Source organism: Canis aureus, chromosome 5 (assembly GCF_053574225.1).
Source record: "Canis aureus isolate CA01 chromosome 5, VMU_Caureus_v.1.0, whole genome shotgun sequence".
Taxonomy (NCBI): domain Eukaryota; kingdom Metazoa; phylum Chordata; class Mammalia; order Carnivora; family Canidae; genus Canis; species Canis aureus.
The window spans coordinates 61,336,547-61,358,926 of NC_135615.1; the positions used below are offsets into that span (position 1 = coordinate 61,336,547).

The 22,380-nt window shown below is 45.9% G+C and overlaps 1 long non-coding RNA gene across 1 annotated transcript; it reads right to left on the reverse strand.

Annotated features, from left to right (window-relative positions):
* Window positions 1-9,397: 9,397 nt before the first annotated feature.
* Window positions 9,398-22,097, reverse strand: LOC144314356 (uncharacterized). Its single transcript, XR_013380188.1, has 7 exons — window positions 21,926-22,097; window positions 20,575-20,821; window positions 20,324-20,490; window positions 19,375-20,155; window positions 16,672-18,192; window positions 12,750-15,802; window positions 9,398-10,454 (listed from the first exon to the last, which is right to left on the reverse strand). It is a non-coding gene; the product is annotated as an uncharacterized LOC144314356 (long non-coding RNA).
* Window positions 22,098-22,380: the final 283 nt, after the last annotated feature.

Consider the following 22,380-nt stretch of genomic DNA (forward strand, 5'->3'; position numbering starts at 1 on the left):
TCACACAGCATTTCTCCTTTTGTGACTAGCTTGTTTCACTTAGCACACTGTCCTCGAGGTTGTGTCTACATCCATTTGGACCTTGTTTTGGGACTTCATCTTTGCTGGAAGCCACTCCATATTCGTCTCTGTGGTTGCATAGTACTCTGCTGTACGGATCCACAATAATTTATTCAGCCAGTCTTCTGTGCACAGGCTTTTAGGTTGTTTTCAATATTTTACTGTAACCAAAAAAAATGTCACAGCGAATAACCTCTTCCATATGTGATTTATATTTGTACAAGTGTATTTTCTGGGTAAATTCCTGTATGGGGGTTGGCTGTGGCAGAGGGTGGAGGCATACACGTTTTCGTTAGATACCGCCAAATCCCCTCGTCAGAGCCCTGCCTTCCGGCAATCCCTCCAGCAATCCACGAGTGTCCCTGTTTCCCTGCAGCATCCCTAACAAAGCCTGTTGATAAGTTTTTGGATTTTCGCCAATGTGATGGACGAGAGACAGTATCTCAGGTCTGGTTCTAATTAGCATTTTTATTATGGTAAGTTCAATTGAGCATCTTTTCATGAGTCTAAAGATCATTTGTACACCTTTTGTTGTGAATAACAAAATAGATGTACCCAGTTTTGGATTTTCTTCTCCCTCTCCCTCAACTTTTTGAGCGGAGCCTTGCACTCTTGACAACTGTGTTTGCCCTAAATAGATAATAATGTAAAGAAGAGAAATATTTATTACTGATATTTTTTTTTTCCACGCAGCATCCAAGTTTTCCCTTCTTAAAGCATCACAATCTCCCTCTTAGGGAAATGTGCCATTGTGTGGAGACTGCACGGGCCATGTCCTCCTTCCCACACCCAGGCCATGATGGTGGCACACACAAGCTGCCAGGCATGGCTCCCTGGACTCAGAAACATGGGCAGGTGGCTGCAACGCAGGGATGTCATTCGTCACAAGTAGCAACAGTGTTAGCTCTTCCATCAGCTCGGCTTTAATTTTGCAACCCAACTCTCCTGAGATTGTGATTCCTGCTGGTCCCAAGCCCGCTATTTCTGGCTCTAGGAGAGGCTTCTCCAACCTCCCAGGTAACTACCAGCTTCTGCTTCTGCTACTCAGAATCAGTTTCTGTTGCTAACTCTAATAATCCAGAATCATTCTTTCATTTGGTGACAATTGTTGAGCTCCTACGGATGCATTGTTCAAGGCATGAGCAAGACAACTGTGAACAAAACAGAAAATGTCCTGCCTCCTTGGAGCTTACATTCTGATAGGGGAGACCCACAATGCAGGAAAGAGATAAGGAAGACAGATGGAACATGTTGGGGGGGGGCAGGGAGGCAAGTGTGTTGGAGAAGGAAGCAGAGAAAGGAACAGGAAGAGGGAGTGGCTTGGCAGCAATTTTAACTGAGGTGGTTGGGGAAGGCTGCCTGAGAAGCTGACAGTTGACTGTAGACTTGTAGGAGCTAAGAATACAAACCATGCAAAACACCTGGGAGAAGAAGCTTCCAGGCTGGCCAACAAAAGACGCACTGGTGCTGAGACAAGATTGTGTGATATATTTGAGGACATCGATGTGCCTAGAGATGTGAGCGGGGGAGGAGGGAGGGAAAAATAGTAAGTGACATCTAGGAGGTGAGGGACGGGTGGGGGGGGGCACGGGGGTTGTGCAGTGCCGTCCCTCACATCACTGTAGAGGTTTGGGAGTTTCCTCTGAGGAAGATGGGAGCCATGGAAAGTCCTGAGCAGAGGGACGGTGTGATCAGACTTCTTCAACAACCTCTCTCTGGCTCCAGAGTTTAGACTATAAGAAGCAAGGTAGGGGGGCACCTGGGTGGCTCAGTGGTTGAGTGTTTGCTTTTGGCTCCGGTTGTGATCCTGGGGTCCTGGGATTGAGTCTTGCATTGGGTTTCCCACAGGGAACCTGCTTCTCCCTCTCCCTGTGCCTCTGCCTCTCTCTGTCTCTCATGAATAAATCAATAAAATCTTAAAAAAAAAAAAAAAAAAAGAAAGAAAGAAAGAAGAAGAAGAAGAAGCCAAGTGGGCAGGCAGGAAAGCCAGTGAGAAGACAGGAATTATGCACTTTAGCGCAGGGTGGCAGTGGAAGGTGGATACCATAAAAAGATAATTGAAGTTTCTCCCCACCCCACCTGACATTGTCTTATATGCTCTCCGCGGTACAGGTGTGTGCCTGGGGAATTGCTGTACTATGAAACGCACATTTAAATTTCCTACCGCAGACTAGAAGTCCTACTGAGTTCGAAGGAGAAGATATCCCCATGGGTGGTTGGCCTTCAGGCTCTCAATTGTCCTCACAGCAACAGGCAGAGTGATGCTATTGTTATGATGGTACAGAGGAAGAAACGGAGACCTTGGGCTCTAGTGGGGAAATCAGACCAAAAACAAAACAAAACAAAACAAAACAAAACAAAACAAAAAACCCCACAAAAAAATCCACCACCAACAACAGAAAAAACAAAAAACAAAAAAACCAAAACCAAATAAATAAAAAAAACCAGCCAGTTGTCCTAAAAGCCATGAGAAAGGCCAAAATGAGGCTGGGCTAGGAATTGGGAGAGTGAGAAAACCTGAGGTCTGTATTGGAAAGAAATGGAAGGAGTCAGCTAAGAGAAGAATGGAGAGGAGAGAGGTCATAGCAGGCGGTAGGAACAGTGTGTACAAAGGCCCTGGGGCAGGAACGTGCGGCTCCGCCTGAGAAACTAGGGAAGGGGCTTGGATTTTCCTCTAAGCAGCAACCTCTGTTCATCTCCAGTTTCACATACATATGCATGTGCTGCGTTAGCTCCAGTTCAGCTGTTTCATTTTTGGGGGTAGAACATGGAGCTATTTCTTAATTGCTCTATATTTAGCTTTGTTTAAAAATCTATAATTTAAAAACCACTGAGGGTTGGGCTGGTAATTCAGCTTCCATGGTCCATTTACTCTTTGGCCTTGACTGCTGTGAAAGCCCACCAAGGTGACAGCATGTGCCAGTCACGATGGAAGTGTTTGTTAGCAGAACATCTGCTCCCCCAGAGCTGGCCTGGGTCTAGTTGCCAAACCCCAGAGCTAATCCCAGGGCCCCTTGCTTTAGTTTCCTACACAGGGTGGCCAGACAGAGACAGCAGAACAGCTGGGGCCTAGTGGAGGGAGGCAGCGAACGGCATCACGGGCCCTGGGTCATTTCGAGTCTGGGCTGTGCTATTTAGCAACCCTGTCGCTTCCTCAGGGCCTCAGTTTGCTCACCTGTCAAATGGATTGGATGGAACGAGAGGCCCTAGAGCTGGGAGGCATTCTCATTTACTGTCAGGGGGGGCGTCAACTGGCATGCCTTCTCGTAGGGTCATCTGACAATATCACAAATGTAAAGGCACATTCTCTGATGCAGCAGTTCTCGCCCTAAGACTCTTTCTTCCAGATGCACTCACATTTACACGAGTAATCGTGCACGAAGATATTTACATTAGCACCGTTTGTGATAGCACAGATAGGAAGCAACCTAAATGTCCACCAGTAGGCAACTGGTTATATGAATTGTGGTGCATCCACACAAAGGAGTATAATGCAGCCTTTGGAAAGAGTGAGATAGATCTCAGAGCACCTGGGTGGCTCTGTCGGTTAAGCGTCTACCTTTGGCTCAGGTCATGATCCCAGGGTCCTGGGATCGAGCCCCAGGTCAGGCTCCCTGTTCAGCGGGGAACCTGCTTCTCCCTCACCCTCTGCCCCTCTGCTCTTCCTCCTTGCTCATGCTCTCTCTCTCTCTCTGTCTCTCAAATAAATAAATACAATTTTTTAAAAAAAGATCTCTATGTAGATAAGCATGATCCCTAAAATATAATTACATCAAATGGTGAATATTGTGTGCATTTGCATTTTTTAAAAAAGTGATGATATAATATACTTGCAAATGCACACAGCATCTCTACAAAAAGAGACACGAGGGACCTGGTAACAGTGGTTGTCCTGGGAACCTGCATGACCGAGTGAAAGGGAGGTTGCCTTTTCATGGTATATTCCCTTCATACGATGTGGAGTTTTCCCCACAGGCATGATTAAATCAATAGATTAAATTAAATTTTAGAATGTTTTAGATGCCTGCAGAACCAGATAGGCAACCTCACTGACCGCAACAGGCTGAGTGTAAAACATCAGGGAGCGGCAGGGACGTTGGTGAACTGGAGTGCTCAAATCTACCCAAAGGGACAGCTGTCACTCAGCCAACTCGACAGCGGCCATGGGACAGGGAGGTCAGGGGCCAGGCGTCAGTGTGGCCAGACCTGACTTCTCAAGAGAAACAGAAATTCACATTTTAATGTGAACTCTTCTGATGCATAAGTGTTCACAACCGATTTACACTCATAAAACCAGACAAAGCACCGCTAGTCTAAAAACTTTGTTCCTGCTTGCATCCAGTTTGTGACTGCTGTATTAGATGACTTTCAAGTGTCCTTTCGACTTCACCCATCCTGTGCCAGGGATACTTGCAGCCGCTGCACATATATTTGCAATGGGTCTGCTTCAGGTTGGTGCAGGTGATTCTTCAGAAGGTGGCCCGGCCAGTAAGACAGCATGATCTCTCCGTGCCAGCAACCCTGGTAAATGGGAAAAGCCTCGGGCTCTAGGAAGCACGGGATGTTCGGCCTGACACATTCGGCCTTGGCTTTCCTCATCTGTGAAATGGGGACAACCATCATCCTGCCCTGCTGGTGTTTGTGAAAATCAAATAAAGAGCTGAGCATAAGGGGCTTTGAAAAATGATGGAGCAGGAGTATGACACTGCTTCAAGGACACAAACCTGGGTGGCCAGTGCCAGGCCTCCGGGTGAATTTCCTTCCTACCCTGCGCTCATGGGTCCTTGGGGAGTTTGCAAGCCCCCAACACCCCTGTCTCCAGAGGAAGTCTAGCGAATCCGATGTCACACACAACCAGAACCCAAACCGCTGCAGCAAGTTCACAGATCCTCAGTGGATGGTGAGACAGGCATGCCACGTTCTAGCACACATCCTCCAGACACGCTAGACCGGAAAGCCTGTTTAATTAAGAACTGGGCTGGAGCCCAGAAAGAAGTTATTTTCTACCACCTGTGAAATGACTTGATACTGAAACAAAACAAAACAAAACAATGTTCTAATCAGAGTGATATGGAAAACTTGTACAGCAGGACAAAAACTTCTCAACGAATCCCCGCTTTTGCCACCAGTATCAATGCCCTTTTATTGTCTACATTTACACAGCGGTGAGTAAAGAAGAGCCTCCTTCAGTGTGGCTGAGGTTCTGAGCTCTGCAAGAAAGATGTGAGAATTGAACGGGCAATAAATAATGTATTAAAAAGCAATTATTTATCTCCTTCCCTCTAATGGCTAGTAGCGGCCTGTTTCCCCTGGAATGAATCTGTTTCCTAGAGTATGGCTCTCAAAAAATAATAATAACAAGAAAGCCAGCCCTTCCACATAAGAAGACTGATTACGGAGGATGCTTTGCCAGGTTCACAGAGGTTGCAAAGCACACGGAAAGGTAATGCGGGTCAGCGCGGAGCAGGGAGGTGATTATCTATTCACACAAGGCTCCCCTGAACAATCCGGGAAGAGAAGCCTCAAAGACACACTTGAAAGATGATGTGAAGGGGGAAACGATCAGCCGTGTCTCCCCAATTATGGGACTGGTGCAAGTCTGAAGAGAGAGCTCTTTGTATAAAACACTGGAACGCAAACCCACACCTGAGCCTGCAAGCCCCCCGCGCAGCCGGATCGAGCGCGTCTGCTCTGCAGCAGGAGCTCGAGGGGGAAGTGACGCTACACTTCACATCACTAATGAATTCGCAGCCCGGCATCTGAGAGCCTCTCATCTCCCCTGCCTGTCTCTCCTCGCCTCCTGTCCAGCCAGCCTCAGGAGGATCAGAGCAAGGAGCTGTTGTCTGTTGAGTGCCAGGCTCTGGGAGCTTGCAGACATTCTCTCTTTCCGACCTCAAATCCGCCAAACTGAAGAGGAAATGGAGATGCTTGTTTGGAAACAGAAACAACTGCAGGATTTGAACCCAGGACTGGCTACCGCCAATACCCAAATTCATCCTACTGAGAAAACCTCCTGGGCTTCTAACTGTTTAGGGGAAAGAAAAAAAAAAGTGTAAGTCCTCAGCCTTGGCATTCAAGGTCTCAACCCACCTGTCCCTTCTCATATCTGCCAGCAGCTCCACTTCAGCACAGCTTTCCCATTTAAACCACTTCTGGAATGTTCCTTGAACCACCTTGCAAATGCCCTTTACCTGGGATCCTCTGTCCTCATCCCTCCTCTCTTAATTTGCTCATGGTCTGCCACGGCTCTGGGAACAGAGAGCTTCTCATCTCCCCTGTCTGGTCCTGTGGCTTACCGTGCCCCCTCTCCCACCCCATGCTTCACAGAGCATATCTGGAGCCACAGCCCATGTTTCCCATAGTATTTGTTCAGCAACCACACTCGGCCCAGAAGAAATGGCTGGATTCTAGCTCTACTATTGGCAAACTTTGTGATGTTCGGTGAGTGAGGCAATGCTTCCTGGTCTCACTTTCTTCATTCTGATGGAGCTAACTAATGATCCTTGTCCTGCTAACAAAGCTTTTGGTGGGAAGGCTGGGGTGGGACGGACAATGAAACAATGAATTGCAAACAGTGTTTAAACAATGAATTGCAAACAGTGTTTAAATCTTGTCGGAGAAGTTGTGTTATTGTTAATATTTACATGTTTTGAATTTTCCTCCATCACATCCGGGCCTTCAAATGTTCCCAGGGAAAGGATGTAGGAGAAAAGTATGCTCTCAATTTTTATAGATGGGAAAACAGGAACCTATAAAGGTGGAGTGATTGACTTTCGGAAGAAACAGAAATAGAAACAGAGCCCCGAGAGGGTCTTTAACATCCTAACTTCTTGTTTTTTCATTAGATTATAGGGTCTTGTTAACAGACCTCTGTTCTTATTCCCAGAGAAATAGTAATTTTAATAACTCAAATCCAACACTCTTTTAGTGAGTAGTTACTTTGCTCCAGAAGGAGATTTGAAGGCCTGGTCTGGCTCCAGGAACATTCATTTATTAGTTTTAGCCCAAGAAACGGAGCCACAGTGTGAGCTTAGGGAGGAGGCAGGATAGACCAGTGGTTGGGCATGTGGGCCACATGCCCCTTCATCCTGTTGCACCCCTAACCAGCTGGGCAACAGTGGGTATGTTGGTTACCTGTTCTTTGTCTCAGTTTCCTTATTTGTTTAAGGGCACCTCTGAAGTCTTAATACTCATAAAGTGCATAGAACAAAGCCTAGCATCAGCCAAGAGTTAATAAATCCTACTGTTCATTTGCCCGACAAATATTTGCTCAGTGCCCCCGGTGTACCAGGCTTTGTCTTAAGCACTGAGCATCTAGCAGGGGGCCAAAACAAAATCCCTGCCCTCATGGGGCTTCTAGTCACATAGGGAGGCAGGTAATAAATACATAAGTAATTCTGTTAGCTTTTCTTAGTAATCATCATTTTATAGATTGTGACATTTTTCATTCGATTTTATTGGCAGAGAATATGAACACTTACTGGATCATTGATTTTAAATTTCTACATGACTTGGTTTCTAAAGATCCCAATTTTATTGTCCATGTCTCGTCCCCAGTCACTCACTGGAAAGCAAATGCCCAGGAGACCACAGTTCTACTATAGCAGGGAACTAAAACCAGTTTGGTGTTCAGACACTAAATGGTAGAAACTCAGGCAGGGTTTGCTTAAATTAGGGCTTGCAAACTCAAATGTTTGCTGAGGTCGAGTAAGTCACATAAAAAAAAAAAAAGGCAGCTGGCTGAAACCGAGACTGGGAGGTCCCCATCACATGGGGAAGTGGACCCAGTGCAACCAGAATTTTCTGGAACAATCCAGTAGTTTTGTATAAAATTTCCTGATTTTTGTTTAGAGGCCACAAATTCACCTTTAAGATGAAACTGTGGAACTGGACCCAGTGTGGATGGAACGAAACTCTTCTGCAGGCCAAGTTCAGCCTGAGAACCACCAATCTGCAAAGATCCTTGGTTCGTATCACTGTGCGTAACTTTCAGCTTTGCCCGAAACTGCCCTCCCTTTGGAAGACACTGCAGTTGTCTTCCTATTGTCTGTCTCTCTTCCTGGCATCATCATCTGTGACAGCGTCCTTGGAAGAGGATCTGGTGTGACGGGAGAGCCTGCGCCTACTCCGCTCCAGCGCTCCAAGCAAGCCTGCTTTACAGCGGGCCTTGGAGTCCATCTGAGTGTGGGGGGAGTAACCAGTCCCTGCTCTTCCAACTTGAGTAATCACTGACTCTCTGTACTTTCCATCTTTCTGGGGATGTTTGCTTTCCTTGCATATTAATGTGTCCCTCAGCAGAACGCTTGAGTCCAAAAAGGGAGCAAGTGTGGGGAGTAGCAGGAACATACAGACGCATTCATAGTCCGTCTGGCATAACACAGATGAAACCGGAACCCCTCTGGTCTCCTCCACTTACCCCAGACATCCCGGAGACTTTGGCTCTTTGTTTCCCGAAGACTACAGGATTAGAGGAACTGGTCGCCCTGGCCCAGGATACAATCAGCCGTGCGGCTGAGTGGGGCTCAATCCTGCACCACTGATGAGTGACTGGCAGAGAATTCGCGACCAGCCCTACATGTGAGTGTGAGTGCGTCTTTATTCCTGTGTTCTCAGAGCCAACTAAGGCAGCTTTGAATCGTAACAAGCTTTTCAGGGCTTTGGGCTCTGGCCTTCACCAAATGGAATTCAGAGGGGATGAGTTTACATTTTCAGTTGCCTGGATTTCAAAGAAGCCCTTCAAGTAAACACACACATCTCCACCGCCTTCTAAGGTAGAGATTCTGAATGTTGACAGTGCTTCAGGAGCACCTGGACGGCCTGAGGACACAGGTCTCTGGCTCCCCTGCCCCCTTGAGATTTGGGATCAGAAGTCTAGGAGAGGGCCCGAGAAACACATTTCTGGCAAGTTCTGGAGGTGATGCCAATGCTGCTGGTCTGGGGACCACAACTTCAAGAACCACTGTTGTAAGGAATTAGCAAACAGATTTCTAAAGAGTCAAGAATGTATGCTCTCTCTCTCTTTTTTTTTTTTTAAAGATTTTATTTAATCTTTAAATAAAGAGAGAGCCAGAGACACAGGCAAAGGAGAAGCAGGCTCCATGCAGGGAGCCCAACGTGGGACTTGATCCCAGGTCTCCAGGATCAGGCCCTGGGCCAAAGGCGGCGCTAAACTGCCGAGCCACCCGGGCTGCCCTCTTTTTTTTTTTTTTTTTTTAAGATTTTATTTATTTATTTGAGAGAGCACACAGGTAGGCAGAGCAGAGCAGCAGCAGGCAGAAGGAAGAGAAGCAGGCTCCCCACTGTGCGGAGCCCCCCCCCCCCCCCAGATGCAGGGCTGGATCCCAAGACCCTGGGATCATGATCTGAGCTGAAGGCAGACATTTAACCCACTGAACCACCCAGGCTCCCCAGGAATGCATGCTCTTAAAATACGGGTTGCTTTGAATGATATTGAGAAGCTTCCAGTCTGGTGGACATGGAATCAGGACATCTGGTTTCCAACCCTGACCTTGCGTTACCAGATCTGTGACCTTGGGCAAAACACTTGCCTTCTCCGAATCTCAGGCTCCCTCCTGCCCACCCTCCATTCCCATGGGGAGCTGAGAATAATTCCAGCCCTCCTTCTCGAACAAGGGTGTGGGGAGATGCCAGTGACATCAGGCATGCATGGGCTCAAGACCCTTCATGCAGGCATGAGGGAATCCTATTGAGATTGTAAATCCTGGGTGGGGGAGGGCTTGTTTTCCAGGCTGTTCATGTCTTTCTGATGTGTGGGTCCTCTGCCCGAAGTCTTTTAAGGTGAAAGACCCTCAGAATTTGAGATCGAAAGGTTCATTTTCATGACAAATGAAACTTTGTGGAGAAAAAAAATCACTGTGACTTTCTCAGTCTCCAAGAACCCGTCCCAGCCTGAGAAATGGGCTCACTGACAGAAGTAGGCAAAGCTCTCAAAATAATGGCAACTCATAGATGTTCTTAACAGACTGCATTCCTGCTCATGTGGCAGGGGGTTTGTTTTAAACATTATGTTCAAGAAAAGATCGTTGAGTCGAAAAATAATTCAGCATCAAGGAAGAGCTTAATTAAGCCAAGACAATAAGCAGATGTTAAAATCATGGAGCACACTATGGGGTCTCTTCAAAATGGCTGGGATTTGACTCACCAAGCACGTCTCGGAGCTTCTTCTCCAGCACAATGGACAGAAGCTCTCCCATAATCAGCTCTTGATTTCTTTCTTGATTATAAACAGACATTTCTTTTCCCTGTTGGCTCAGCCCACATCCGTGCTGGGCAACACTAGAATATTTTCTCTTACATCTCCAGGCTCTTTTGCAACATCAGACCCGAAGGCTGTGCTGAGTTGGCAGTTGGGTGTCTGGCAGTCTGACCAGGGGCTGCAAAGGGTAACAGTAGATGTGAAGGTGCAACCTAGAGCCATGAGATAAGTTGAACGTCCCACTTCCTGCTCCTAAGTCCCAGGATCTTTCAAACCAGTTTGTGGCTTCACTGGCCCATTGATTTCAAGTGTTCTGTGTGACTAATATGGGCCATGTAGGAAAAAAATCTATAGCCAGACTGATTACAAGTTTCCTACTATCCTTCAATTCTCAGCTGTGGAGTGGGTAATTTAATTACAGCAAAGAGGAAAAGAATGTGAAATGATCCCTGCTTTGTGTTCTCCTGCCACCAATAGCTCCACACTGACAGTGTCAGCTGTTCCTTTAATCAAAGGTTAGTGGTGTGACATTGCATGTTAGGAGTGAGCCCAAAGACTTCCCCAGGGACGGGATGGAAGTTGAGGTGGAAAGAACTGACTTGGAATCCTGATATCATGGCATGCTCCAGTCAGGAGGATGTTTGCAGACCACTGGGTCCAACTTCCTTATTTTATAGATAGGGAAACGGAGATCCCAAAATGGGGAAGGACATGTCCAAGTTCACTTGGGTTTTAGTGGTAGGATCATAGAACTAAAAATCAGAGCTGGAAGGGCTTCAAGGTCATCCAGCCAATCTTCCCATTCAATAGGTACCTGCAGGGGCTGGAATTCCCCTCTGCTGCTGGAATGTTTCCTGTGATAGGGCACTCACTGCTTTCAGGGGCATCTCATTTCCTTTTCCGATAGCTGGAAGCATTGGAAAAATCACTATTTTATTTGTCTTCCGGTGGTTTCCTAGTTCTATCCTAGGGGACACATGAATAAATCTCAATCTTTCCTTTAATTGCCAGGCCTGTGGATATTCGAGGCCATCTATCATGTTTTCTATAAATCTCTTTTCTTGTCTAGGACAAGCATCCCTTATGCCTCCTGAGATTCACTGTCCATTTCTCTCACCACTCAATCGCTCTGCTCACATTTATCCACGTCCCTCTTAAAAGTACGATGCCTCAAACTGAATACAACCTTCCTGTGGTCTAATTAACATGATTATGTCCTTTGTTCTAAAGACTTCACACCTATTAATTCATCCTAAGATCACAGTGACTGCTTTCAAGAATAAATCATTTAGGGCTCTTTGGTTGTAAGTGATGAAAATGCAATTCTAAGCAGCTTAAATAAAAGTGGGAATTTAATGGTTCACATAACCACAGAATCAGGAGTTGAACTTCAGGTATGGATGGATCCAGGGGCTCAGGCAACATTCACCTGAGGTACATATCTCTGTAAGTCTGGCTCGGCTTTTCCAATTATTGGCTCCATTTCCAGGCAAGATAAATGCTAGTCACACTGTCCTAGTCCCTTGGACCTGCTGTAACAATATGCCACAGACCAAGTAGTTTTATAAACAACAGAAATTCATTTTTTCACAATTCTGGAGGTGGGAAGTCTGACATCAGAGTGCCAGCATGGTAGGGCGATCACTGTTTTCCAGGTTGTAGACTTCTCATTTTGTCTTCACATGGTTGAAGGGGCTGGGGAACTCTCAGGACTGCCTTTTATGCGAAACTAACCGTGTTCACGAGGCCTCCACCCACATGGCTTAAGTCCCTCCTGAAGGCCCCACCTCCTAATAGCACCATCTGTGAGCGTTAGGATTCTAATGTATGAATTTTAGGAGATCACTTTCAGCACAGGACATACCAAACCTAAATTTTCAGAGTTCCCAATACATGGGAATAAAAGAGAACAGGCCTCTGGATGAGTTTGTTAGGGCTGCCATACAAGGTACCATACTCTGAGTGGCTAAAACAACAGAAATTGATGGCCTTATGGTTCTGGAATCCAGAAGTCTGAGATCAAAATGTTGCCTGGATTAGTTCTGTAGAAAAATTTTTCCCCAGCCCTTCTAGGTTCTTTTGGCTGGTCTATTAATTAAATTGACATAAGACAGATTAACAGGGAAAAAACTAATTTAATTACCTATTTATGGGAGCCCCAGAAGAATATGAGAGCCTCAGGCCTAATTGAGGCTAAGATTGCCATTCTGGGCTAAGGAGAAGGGGACTGGGGTCTGGGACTTCAAAGAGGAGGGAGACAATTCACAGGAAGATGGAAAGAGTAAATGTTTGGTAAGCAAATGTCTGCCATGCCACGTAGAGACCACGGGACCCAGGCTTTGCCAGGCTTCCCCACAGCTTCCCATACTTAGACTGTATTTTTGGTAGTTATCTGTGGTGATAGTCTCCTTCTGGAACAGGTCCTTTAGTAAAATCTTTTAGGCAGTTAAGGGGGCGGGGTAAAAGCTCTCACTTAGTCTCTTGGGCCTTGATTGACTTCAGCTCTCAGTAATCCCCATGCCAAAGTGGCACATCTTGGAGATGCTCTTTCTGAACCCCTTCAGTTCCTCCTGAGGGCCATGAGGAAGAATTGGTTCCAGGTTCTCACTGAGGTTCTGATGATTTGCTGGCAATCTCTGGTGTTTGTTGACTCACAGAACCATCATTCTAATGTCTTCATTTAGGGTTCTCTCTATCCATATCTGTTTGTGTCCAAATTTCCTCTTTGTATGAGGATGCCAGCCATATTGGATTAGGGGTCCACCATAATGGATTAGAGTCCACCTTACTCCAATATGACCTCATCTTAACTAATCCCATCTGCAGCAACCCTAGGCCCAAATAAGGGCACATTCTGAGGAGTACTGGCAGTTAGGACTTCAAAATATGAATTTGGGGGCTGGGGGGCACACAGTTCTATCCTTAGCAAACTTTTTTCATGACAGTATGACCAAGGACTCTCAAGGTTGCAATTCATGGATTTCTAATGAATCACACACCCATGCCTGAACTAATTCATCTCTGTGATGCCAGGATGGAGACATGCCCTTCCCCAGAGCCAGAGGTGAAGCCAACAGAACCCAAACCACAGGGGCTGAAAGCCAGGGAGGGGAGGTGCTCAAGGATAATGGAGATGCCCTCAGAAGAAGTACGAATGGACGCCAGACACACGAAACCGGTGGACATAGAGTGCATGAGAAAAACCGAGCAAGCCTAGAAGCCAGGGCCTGGGCAGCAGCTGAGGCTCCAGAAATAGGCAACTTAAAGGATGGGCTTGACTTTATCCCATTAGAAAGAAATTGTGTGTGTCATGAGTCAAAATGGGAAGCTGAGCCGCCAGACTGGTTTTGGTTCTTACATGGCATCATGGAAGTGGGGCTGGTTCTTGGTAGCTTTGTGTTTTGCATTCGTTTCTTTTCATATTGGAAGATTAAAACAATAGCTTCTGGTGATCATCGCACATATTATTGATTAAAATCCTTGCCCGAAGACCTTCCATCTCACTTTTCAGCCTGGTGTGATTTACTTTTCTTTTTACTCCCTGTAACATATGATTAACGCTGATCTCCTGAGTCCCGGTGAGATGAAGCTGGGTGTCAGGTACGATTTGTCAGCTTGGAAGTATAGATTATTTTATGTTTCTCGAACTTTGTGGCCAAGGGAACACAGCTCTTGATTGTTAAATCCATCCACACTTTCCCCTGGGCTATGAAATGCCAGAAACATTAAATAGCCCACTTAATGCATAACCTCATTCTGTATGCTTGACTATTTTGTTTTTAATTTTTCTTCCCTTTCCCGGCTGCTCACATGAAATGGGATCAAAGAAAAAAATTATCCTCACTGGATTTTGTTAAAATATTAATAGGTTAGGGTTGACTGGCTAAATTGAATATCTTTGCTGATCTCACTTGCATGTTTAACTTGTGCTTAGGAAAATATGTTTCCTAGGTGATAACCTTTTATGTACCAGCCTGACTTCATTGAAATGCATAGAGATAAAAATATGTCACGCTCAGCGGCTATGCTATTCTTGTGTGGCACTGTGATTATTCAGATGGTAATTGACCCCCACCTGTAGACAGCTCCTATTCTGTAGTCAATCATTTCATTTGATGTTAAAATATGTGAAAGTACAATTATATAATTTACATTACAAATCATGCTGAATGCCAGGGGTCTCTGAACCGCTGACAAATGCAAAGGAACCGGGGATTGGGGGAGAGAACCCTGGTCAATAAATGAAGTGAATTACACCGGGCAAAGGGTTCAACTTTTCTTATTTGTGTCCACAACAAGAGCTTTTGTCCATGTGTCATTGAAAGAGTAGCTATGGTCTTCTCTCTGCACCATAAATGGCAGCCTTTTAGAGGCCTTTCTAAGGATGTCTCCCCCTTTTCTGGCAAAGAATCGCTTCTCCCATTAGGTAGAGAAATGAGGGCTTGCCCAGGCCTGGGGGGAAAGCAGATCTATTAAAAGGAAGAAGGCGTCAGGTCTGGGAGGTTAAGGTGGATCCTTGGTGGAGAACCCAGCATAGGCATTTACACAAAGCTTGTAAATGAGCCTTGCATGTTTCCAAACCCCAGATCTTGGCCATCAAACTTGACACTTGCATTACTATTATTGGGAGTCATGGCCATTATTTATCTAGCATTAATATGTGCCCAGCACCGCGTTAAACATTTCAGATACATTATCTAGGCAACCCTCACAACACAGCCACATGAAGTAGTAGATCTGCCATCAGTACCCTTTTCCAATGAAGAGAATGGGCACTGTGGTTACAGGGCTTGCCCAGGGTTAGATGAGGAAGATGGAGTTAGATGGAGGAAGAGCAGGTGGTGGCAGAGCCAGGCTGGGTGACTACCCTGCTCTTCTGGATCAGGCATCTGATGCCTAAGTGACCACGCAGGACTGAGAAGGTGCACAGGACACGGTCTCTAACTCGTCCGGGCTTAGAGGAGGGCAGGCAGGTCCAGGTGGTAATGGGGATCCTTGGTGGGGGGTGATCCAAGTAGGGAACTCACCAACCATAGAGTTTCCATGTCCACCTTGTCCACCGATGGGAAGCAGAAAGCCAACATGAGTCCTGCTCAAGACTTCCTAAGGAACTAGCCTTTGAGAACTCCTGTAGGCCAGGAGAGAATGCATGGCTATTTCTCTTGTGGGTACATAATACTTCCTGCATTGGAGTCACCCAAAGCCAGATTCTTGCTCTTTCTTCTGTTGCATTCCAAAGCAGCTGGGCTCTGTAGTCCCTGAGGCCTCTGGCTTCCAGAGCAGGTGCTGTCCTGATCCAGGCACGTGAAAGAAAAAGCTCCATTTCCCCCCACAAAGTGATTTTGGGCTCCTAGAGCTGGGTTGGTTTCTGATGTGGACACCTGATCCTTGAAATGTGCCGGGAATACTGCCCTGTTGGCTAAGAACCACAGGTTTGCTTCCAGTGCCTCTCCCGTAGGCGTGAGCCAGCTTCTGAGCAACCTCTCCTGGCAGTCCTCAGGAAGAGTACATTTCCGAGTACATCACCTGGAGCAGATGCTCAACATCAGATAGTTGCCTTCATGATTTTTACACCCTATCCTCCTATACTCTTAATCACCAAGAATAATTGCAAAAAGCACAGAGTCTGCAGACAAACACCTGGGTTCAAATCCCTGCTCTGCCATCTGCTGGCTATGAGATCTAGGATAAACAACCTTCTGTTTGCCTCGGTTTCCTCATTTGTAGTGAAATGAACAATAATGCCTGCCATATACATCACAAAAATTAAGAGTTAAAACGTAAAGCACTTGGAAATGAAAAGCCTGATTGATACATAGGAAGAGTACATGTGAAGTGTTAAATAAATTTGCGTTTTTTTTTTTTTTTCTTAAATCAGGCTGGTCTTTTTCACCCAATTTTATAGGCAACCTAAATTTATTTCCTTTTTTTTTTTTTTTTCAGTAGGCTCCATGCCCAGTGCCAGGCCCAACTCACAACTGTGAGATCAAGACCGGAGCTGAGATCAAGAGCTGGGTACTCAACAGAATGAGACCCCCAGGAGTCCCTTATTTCTTATCATCTTAAAAAAAAATGTAGGGCAGCCTGGGTGGCCCAGCGGTTTAGCGCCGCCTTCAGCCCAGGGCCTGATCCTGGAGACCAGGGATAGACTCCCATGTCCGACTCCCTGCTTCTCCCTCTGCCTGTGTCTCTGCCTCTCTCTCTCTCTCTTTGTCTCTCATGAATAAATACATAAAATCTTAAAAAAAATGTAATTGCTAAATATTGTTTTAAACTCTGTTCTCGGACCCCCAGTGGACTGGCCACTGCATTCTGGGGAGCACCCCCTGCAAAGAGTCAAGTTCAAACCCCTTGGCCTGGCAATCAAAATCCCCCACAGCTCGTCCTCCACTCACCTTTGCCCATTGGCTCCCACTGACGACTCACCACGTACCTTGTGGCCTGTTGATGGATGTACTTAAAAGACACAGAGTTGTTTCATTATTTTGTCCAGAGGCAGCGCAGCGTAGCGGTGAAGGACGCAGGTCTAGGGGCGAATGGCCCAGGTTTGAACTCCAGCCTCTGTGCCATCTTGGCTGAGCAATAGCATTACTCACCCCCCGGGTCTCAGCCGTTCCCATTTGCAAAATGGGGACAAGTGTTAGAATCTACCCCAGTAGAGAGGTTAAAAGCATTAAATGAGCTACTTCGTGAAAGTACCTAGTTCAGGGCTCTGCCAAAGCGAGTGCACCCGAAGTGTGAGCTAAGCCAGTCTTTGGTAGTTTGGTCACATTTCTATGTTTAATAAAAGCCCTTAAGCCTGCGTAATGGCCCAAAGAATGCAGCCTGGACCCCCCTTCCCAGGCTCTAGCAGAGCTATTTGAGGAGCTCGCCCCAAAGCCCTTTCTCCCCGCCGGGACTGCTCAGCAGACGGCCAGGACGGCGAGCTGGCTGCGCTGGGAACCGGCCGTTCCTCCTTTCAATCAGACATCCCGGCAACAGAAATAGCCCCTCCGTGAATGAGCCAGACGCTCTGGCCAGGGAAAATTTCCCAGGCACTTTCCGGAGACTCATTTTGAAAGTGAATTGAGACATTATCTTTAATTAAAGTGGCAATCTGCCCCCCATGACTTTCCCATCCCTAGATGCTCAGATGACGGCTTCGTGTTTTGTCCCTTCCCTGCCTTCTCTCTCTCCTTTTAATTTCAAACCCATCAGCAGGCCAGTTTACTAAATTGGTTTTAATGGAAATTTAGTCAGCATGAATAATAATGAAATGTAAAATTATTCCTTAGCTAATGAACAGCCAGCGGCTTTGGGGTTAATCGTTTGCTTCTGGTGTCAGCTTATTTATATTGAAATAGAATTGTAATAGGATTCCAAACTAAAACTGTTTCATCTTCTTGATCATCGCTTACCTTAGGGTTTATTCTTTATCATTAACCATTGTTCAGTAATCGCTCCCACTCTGGATCTACTTGTGAATTAATTAATTACCTACCTAAACTTGAGTGGTATTTTCTTTGATAGAAAACTTATCTCATTTTACCTTAGCATTGTGCTTTTATTCCAAAGCTCTCCATAGGCACAGAATTATCTTCTTCACTGATCTTGACACCAACTGGTCGTCTTGATCAGTGGGGAATCAAGGGGTTCTCATGGCTTCTGGCTGTCCCCACAGATGCTCTCAGCTGCCTCCCAACAGAGGGCTAAGACTATTTCTAGAAACCCATTTTCCTTTTTTAAGACTCAGGTCCCCTTTTAAAGAGGTGTGGGGATAGATCACTAGAGCAATGTTTGTTAAGCCTGTGGAGGTTGTTCAGGAGTTATCGCCGAGGGACATTGGTGGGCCAGGGGTCAGTCACTCATTTGGGGGAGAACTAGCCATCCAAGAAGTTTTTTCTTTTACAGATAGGTTTTCTGACTTGAGTTTTTATCTGGAAAAACAAAAAGAGCAAAAGGTGAAAGGGTTAGTTGCACTATTTAAAAAAAAAAAAAAAAAGTTTAGCCTATGGGCCAGATTGATAGTTCCCAAATTTGGCTACATCGAAATCACAGGTGCAAAAATTTCTTGGATATTACACCAAAAGCACAGGCAGCAAAAGGAAAAAAATAAATTGGACCATCAAACTTAAAAGCTTCTTTGCATCAAAAGACACAATCACCAGAGTGAACAGGCACCCCTCAGAATGCGACTGCAATCGTATGTCTAATAAGGGATTAATATCCAGAAAGTATAAAGAACTCCCACAACTCAACAACAGAAACCCAAACAACCAATTAAAAAATGCACAAAGGACTTGAAGAGATATTTCTCTGAAGAAGATATAGAGAGGCCCAAACAAGCACATGGAAAGATGCTCCACACCTCTTGTTGTGCGGGGGAAATGCAAATTAAAACCACAGTGAGATACCACTTCACACCTACCCACCTACCTCAAAGAACAATGATAAAGACTGGAGGACAAAATACATGGGAAATAGCACAATGAAACATTAAATAAATTATGAAGACGTCAGTTAGTTCACCGGACACAAATTGAGCACCTGCTGTATGCCAATAAGGTGCTCCGTGCTGGTGCTCATGGTTATAGGGACCACGTCCTACCAGTGAGCTTGCAGGAGGGCTTGGGAGGGAAGGTGAAATGGTAATAAAAGATGAAAATGTTTAAGAGCAGATTGCTATCTGTCTGATGACAGGTATTTATTTTGGGTTGTTCTTAATTTTTCTTCATTTAAGAAAGACCAGGAGGGGCGCCTGGGTGGCTCACTCGGTTAAGTATCTGCCCTCTGCCTTCCGCTTGGATCCTGTTCCCCGGGTCCTGGGATTGAGCCTGCATCTGGGCTCTCTGCTCAGCAGGGAGCTTGCTTCTCCCTATCTCTCTGCTTCTCCCTTTGCTTGTGCTCTCACTCTCTGTCAAATAAATAAAAATCTTAAAAAAAAAAAAAAAAGAAAGACTAGGATATTAAAGAAAAAAAAAACACCCCAAACTACCCTATTTAAGACTGTCTAATTCTTAAAACACCTGGAAGTGGATTGAGCACTGGCCACCTAGATTTGGCTTGTTTCTGTTACACTCATCTGGAATTCACTAGAAGACCAAACCAAAGCACTTTACCCAGAGGCCCTCAGCGCAAGGCAAAATGAGGCTGGACTATCCAAGCAGAGGTCAGGACCAGCCCTCAGCCAAGCTGCCAAGCATTATGAGATGTAGTGTCAGGATCTGAAGGGGTCCTTGGTGTCTGGTTCACCCATTTCATTCTGTAGCCAGGGAATCTGTGGCCCTGAGAGGGGAAGACCCCCAAGCATGTTGCCACACAAGGGAGTGAGATCACCATAGTCTAATTGTCTGCTCATCTGTCTTCACACCATCGCCCACCACACCCTACGGAGCATCTCTCCCCTCATGGGGGCTCCTGCCTCCCCCGTTCTCAGCTGACCTCCCATCCAGTCCTTGTTAGAACTTCCTTCCCCTTAATCCTGCTCCTTACAACTGTTAGAGATGATTAAAGAACACAATTTGGGTGATACAAACAGACTTTATTTAACATGAACTGGGCAGTCTCGGCTCCCGAGGGTTTGGGTGAACTGCCAAGCAGAGCGGAAAGCAGGAAGCCCGGGTAGGATCAAGAGTAAAGAACGAAGAGAAGGACAGAAAATGAACGAGGGACAAACAAAGTTAAGCACAGAGCGCAGAGCTGGTTTGGCGTCGGGGGGCTGGCTGACTGGATCTGCCGTGTTTCCGGTCAAGTGGAACACTCACGGGGACGTGCAGGCTGTGTAAGCCTCGGGTCGCTGCTGCGGCCCCTGGGCAGAAGCGACTCCTTCTTGGGCCTGGAGATTTCTTTCCACACAACCGCTTGCTCATTCTGAGGTCACACTGAAGGGTAAGCCGTGCCCTGGGGTGAGGTGGGGGGGACATTGTAGACTGGCTGGAAGGGCTTTGCAGGCTGGGACCCGTGATTTCCTCCAGCGTCCCAGCAAGGCAGCCCCTGCCCTCCCCCACGACGCACTGGGCCATGGCCAACCCTCAGCCTGAGGCCTGAGCACCTGCTGACCAAACTTACCAGGTACTCAGGGTCGTCCACCACACTTCCCCAAGGGGTGTCCTTGGAAACTCCGATTCAGCAGATGCCATGTGGAAGCCGGACTGTCTGCTTGCCCCAGCGCCCGGGTGATCTTAGACGTTGTCTAGCTGAATCAATTTATCTTGCCCTTCCCTTCCTCTGCGTAACTTGCAGCCAAGAAAATTGAGCCCCAAAGGTAAGGAAGAAGTAATATTTTCAAGTGTGTAAAACTTGTTCTAGGACCCACCTACCTTTTAAGAACTGATTTATTCTTCTGTTCCAAAGCTTTGAGGAAGACCATAGGAGGATAATCATCTCTCTGTCGCTCACAACCTTGACAGTTGGATGGCTCTTTCTCGTGTCTCTCCTCCGGGACAAGCGTTATCATTTTCCTTTGGCAACAACTCCCTAGTCGCCCCACCCACAAGTCCTCTTCTAAAAACACCCCCCAGTGTCAGTTCGCAGGGAGGAGTAACAGGGCCTGGGAACAGATCACTCCTAAAATTATAAACGAAAAACATCAGCTCTAAATATATCATCCATGATGAGCCTTCTATTTTTAGTCCATTGTTGTATGGCTTGATATCCAGGAGCTATTGGTGTGCTAAGCTTTGCTGAAATTAGACTGCAGATATTAAAAGCAATTAATGTTCCTCTCTGTAGTTTTATTTATTTATTTCCAGGTTTCACAAAGCAATTACTTAAGAGGCCTTCAGAAGAAATCCCGGGAATCATTTTCAATCAGCAGAATGAAAATGTTGCCTTTTGTGATTTGGCAAATAAACGACGTGTAGAAATAACTCCCTTCTATGCCGCTGTGTACTATTCATTAAGGGCTAATTGCTGTGGTCTCTAAATGAAATATGGCAAACTGTGCCACTTCTGTGCCAGTTTGTTTAAAATCTGCAAAGCTTTATTATTAATACTATTTAATTATGAGAATGTCAGCCACGCGGAATTCCAAACCCATACTTTCCCTTCATCATTAGCAACAGGGCAAAAATGAAACACTTTCAACAATGAAGGGTTCATATTTCAAGCTTATACAGTAGCTGCTAAAAGGCTATACTCAGAAAATCAATTTTATTAAAGTCCTCCGAGCACTAAAGGGACTTGCATGCAACTAAGCAATTTTAAAAACATGTCCAGGAGCCGCGACTTTTTGATTCATGTTTTTAGCGGGATTATTTTGAACTATTTTCAATATTGTCTCCTTACACTGGGGTCAGGAGTGATCTGGGGAAGGGGCAAGCGGGGCAAAAGGGACGTGTCCTCACAATTTCTCCCTGCCTCAATTTCCATCAGACACGGGGATCTATGGAACAGGGTATCTAGAAGAGAGAGACTAGGGGAGGAAGGACAGGGAGGGAAGGGCGACAACATCTTTCATTTTATTTATTTAATTTTTTCATTTTAAACTCAAGAAAACAGTATCTAACTATGGATCTCAGCCACAGCTTTACCAGCTTGGGCATGGAAGCCTGCTCAAGACCTTCCCAGCTAGGCAAGTTCTGCTAACCATTCCAGAAAGGTTGTGTTTTGTTCAAATTCCTCCACTGGCAATTCATTTACGACCTTCCCACAATCATCAACGCTACTTACTTTTATCTCTGAACTCTTCTCTTGGTGATTTGTGTGTCTTGTCTACTCAAAAAGGTTGTGAGCGTTTTGAGGGCAGAGACCACGGATCCATCGTCTTAGAACCAGGAAGCCAACCAACTCTTTCCCTAAGCAAGCACTTTCATCTTTAATTACTATTTGTCTAGTTGCCTGTGTCTCTTCTCCCCAACCTTTTTTGCAAACCCTTTAGTAAGATGCAGCTTACGTCACCGGAGTGTTCAGAATAGTGCTTGGCACATGGCAGGTGCTCAACATATGTTGGCTGAATCCACTGGTGTATTAATAAGCAATGGCTCCATCTCTGTGGCTCTCATGTAGTGTGGCCTGGGGCTTTTGTTTTAGTAGGTACACAATGATTTCTTTCTGTATTATTATTTTAGTGTTTTAATATCATGTAGCATTTTAGTATTATTGTTTTCAGACTCATTGGCAGGGCA